This window comes from Emys orbicularis, chromosome 25 (assembly GCF_028017835.1).
Source record: "Emys orbicularis isolate rEmyOrb1 chromosome 25, rEmyOrb1.hap1, whole genome shotgun sequence".
Lineage (NCBI taxonomy): Eukaryota > Metazoa > Chordata > Testudines > Emydidae > Emys > Emys orbicularis.
Window position 1 is genome coordinate 10,376,865 of NC_088707.1, and position 3,923 is coordinate 10,380,787.

Consider the following 3,923-nt stretch of genomic DNA (forward strand, 5'->3'; position numbering starts at 1 on the left):
GGTGAGCTGCACCACGAACCAGATGGCATTTCGTAGGATGAAGGCTGTGATCAGGTTCCAGTGGATGATGTTCCGCAGGCACCTGATGCTCCTGTGCGCACAAGAGGGGATGGGAAGGGGCTGTTAGGACACCTTTGCCGTTCGGAGTCAAAGCGGTACCATCCTCTGCCCTATCTAAGCTTTCCCCCGCCTCCCTGATGTCCACCGGTGGAGCTGGCCAATCAGTGCCAAGCGCGGGGTGGAGTTTGTGATGGGGGAGCTGGAGCTGAGACCCACCTAACTCATTGCAACCCTAAGAGCACCCCTTGGCCAGAGGGCAAGGGGATCACTGGTATCAGATGATGAGTTTCAGCTGGCCTGACCAGTTCAGTGAACCCCAACACACCAGGGGTTATACTCTGTATCTAAAAGGGTGACACACCCCCTCACAGGTCTAGATCTCGCCCCAAACATGGTGACACTCATCTCAACCTTCTACTAGGTGGGAGCAGCTCTTCGTCCCCACTGAGCTGGGCTGCAGGCAAACTGGTGACCTACAAGGGACTTAAGGGGGTCCCAGAGCCCAGACTCTAGCCCAAGCCCGAATGTCTACGCCACAATTTAACAGCCCCACAGACCGAATCCTGCGAGCCCAAATCAGCTGACCCGGGCCATCCGCGAGTGTTTAATTGTTGTGTAGAGGGACCCTAAGTCCCTGTTGAGAGGGGACTTAGTGGTGCCTCTCCACAGTGCTGTGTGTGTGTGTGTGTGTGTGTGTGTGTGTGTGTGTGTGTGTGTGTGAGAGCCAGGACATGCCGGCCAAATCTCCTGAGCAAATCCCTCTGGCTCTGTGTCTGCAAGGCCCCTGTTCGTGTGCCTCTGAGTGAGTGTGTGTGTTTGTGTGAGCCAGGACAACATGCCAGCCAAGTCCCCTTAGTAAATCCGCCTGGCTCTTTGTTGGTGCTGGCGGTTGTTTCTGTGGGATGGAGGCCTGTCTCCTTCCCTCTCCACACCCAACTCATTTCACACAGGCAGCCGAGCCACCAACACTTTCAGTCACTACCAGCCCGGGGCCTTAGTCTCTCACTGCAGGGACAAGTAACGCCCATTGGCTTGAATCAGGCTGTGTTTGCTGGCCTGGCTCTGAAGAGTAAAAGCTCCTGTACTCAGGTCCCTGAGCTGTCTTGCCCCGTGCAGCACAGAACGTCTCCCAGGCTGAGCACCAGCATCGCAGCCCGGCCCAGCGCCGGTCAGAATCCCATGAACATTTTGCAATTTTGAAAAACTTTCCCATCTTGAATTGGGACAAAAAGTCAAAAATTCCAAATTTTCCACCAACTGAAATGCTAAAATGCTAATTTTTTTTTACAATAAATGAGCTTAAATTTTGTAATGAAAAGTCATTTTCAACTTGGAACTTTTCATTTCGGAAGTGTCATCACGGGACGTTTTGACAAATTGGAATCTTTTTTTTTTTTTTTTTAAGAAAAGTTTTGAAATGGGAACTTTGTCAAATCAGACTCTTTCCCACTAACAGTTTTGGTTTGAATGAATCGGAATTTTCCAACAAAAATTGTTTTGTTGAAAAATTGTCCACCAACTCGACTGAGCGGAAAAAGACACAAACAGTTCACCTTTCAGGCAAAGAGGTAGTGATCCGTTCCCCAAGCTCTCCGATTTATAGGTCTGTGGGGAGTGACTGTTGGGGAATATGGACAAGATGGGAAACGCGAGCAGGGGCTCAAAACAGTGCTTCCTAGAACTGCTTGGAAATTTCCTGTCTAAACTGTTTTTGTGTCAGAAAATCGGATTTTTAACTAAACAACTGTTTTTGTGAAAAATGCCTGCTTTCCTTGGAAATTTTGTTTTGAAAAACAAAATGCGCCCAATCAAAATATTTCAGCCAAAACTTGAAATATTTCAGTTTTGATTTACTGCCGCAATGCCTCATGGGAGCTGTAGTTCAGGTGCCTAATGTCCCCATTGTCCTCCATGGGCCAGGCTCCCCGGCTGCTCTACATCTTCCACGATGCACCTTGGGATGGACTCCCATAATGCACCACCCTTCCTCCCCAAGACTGTGGTTCATCATGGGAGATGTAGTCCAATTAGAGAGCCTGGCCTATAGAAGAGAATGGAAGCATGAAAGACCAAAACTACAATGCCCATGAGGCATTTCCAAATCAAAATATTGAGGTTTTTGGCCGAAATTTGTTGTTATTCAAATTTCTGCTGAAATACTGAAATTTTCCTTGGAAAATGTAGATGGAGACAAAAATGTTTCTGACCAAGTCTAGTTCTTCCATCTCAATCCCAGCGAGCTGCACAAGAGTACCTATCTCTGACTGCTCACTGGCGGGAAAAAAGAGGAGGAGGAGAATAAAGAACTCGGACACCCGCCATGGGCTTCTTGGGTCTCTTACCTCAAGCGCATGAAGAGGACAAAGGCAAGGAGCAGGGCCCCTAGCGAGACGCAGTGTCCCAGGTAGTTTATGATGACAGCAATTTGGTAATGCAGTTTGCTCTTCCTCTGAGGGAGAAAAGACACAACAACGGTGGATAAGCTGGAAGTTCGTGGCTGCCGAGGGTCACTGCTTTGTAAAGTGCTTCGGGACCTACTGACAAAAGAGCTCGCAATTGTTATTGTTGTCCCTGCCCTGAGGAGCTTACCGTCTCTGTAGACAAGACAGACATAGGGCAGGAGGAAGGAATATAGTAACACGTGAGCAGAGCGACGGCTTGCAAACGCCATGCTAGATTCCTGCTGGGGTTTTCGTAGCGTTTTGAACCACTCTATCCTACTGACTCTCTCCATCCGGCTCTGGGGGTTTGGGTTCCCCAAACCTCTTTTAATCCATGTGGCTGCCCTTCTTTTGATTCCAGTCAACTGCTCGACATCTTTTTTATAGTGCAGGGCCCACAGGTACCTGCAGCTGACTCCTTCCTGGCCCGGAGGAGCCCGGGGCGGAGGAGCACAATGAATCCACAGGGGCGCTGTTGGCCATGAAAGCCCTGTAAGGAGATGAGGCAGCCGATACCGAATGTGCACACGAGCCTGCACTCGATAACATCTCAGCCCTGCTGCGGGAGTCTCGTTTTAAAAATTCTTTGTATTAAATCTTTAAAAAAGTGGCAAAAAAGGAAAATACAAGATCTCGGCACAGACCTCACGGAGCCAATCACCGGGATATCTCAAGACAAAAATTCACGGGCCTTGATTTGCATCGACATTAAGGCTCTGACAGTGTGGAAGACATCCAAGTAAGCGTAGACGGAATTCACTCCCACTTGCAGGCCCTTTTATGCAGCGCAAGCTGTCCTTGATATCAATGAAAATCAGGCCTGACATTTTTTAAAAGCTCCTTCCCTGTTTCATGTCTAACACCCTCAAGCATTAAAATGGAAAGGCTGGTCAAGCTTTTCAAAGATGTCTAGTGATTTGGGGTCTTTGAACGTGGGATGCTTCGCAGGAGACACTTGCCCAGGACCTGATTTCCAGAGTATGGGTGGATCAGCAAGTTCTGAACATCCAGCCTCTAGCTGGTGTCTCAGCTTGAGAACCCGAAGTCTGGGGCACCCCTCGTATCTCAGGCCACTTTTGAAAATCTGGGCTAGAATCTCAATGTACAGGGGAAGGATGGTCCGAAGAACGTAAGAGCTGCCACGCTGGGTCACATCATGGTCCATCCTGCCCAGTATGTCTTTGACAGTGGCCAGTATCAGAGCTTCAGGGAGAGTGCATAGAACAGGGCAATTTGGAGTGATCCACCCCGTCTTCCTCTCTTGGCTTCTGGCAGTCAGAGGTTATGGGGCGCCCTGAGCATGGGGTTGCACCTTGACCATCTTCGCTAATAGCCACTGATGGACCTATCCTCCATGAACTTGTCTAGCTCTTTTTTGAACCCAGAGCTTTTATAATTAAGGCCTCGGAGGGTGGGGGGCAG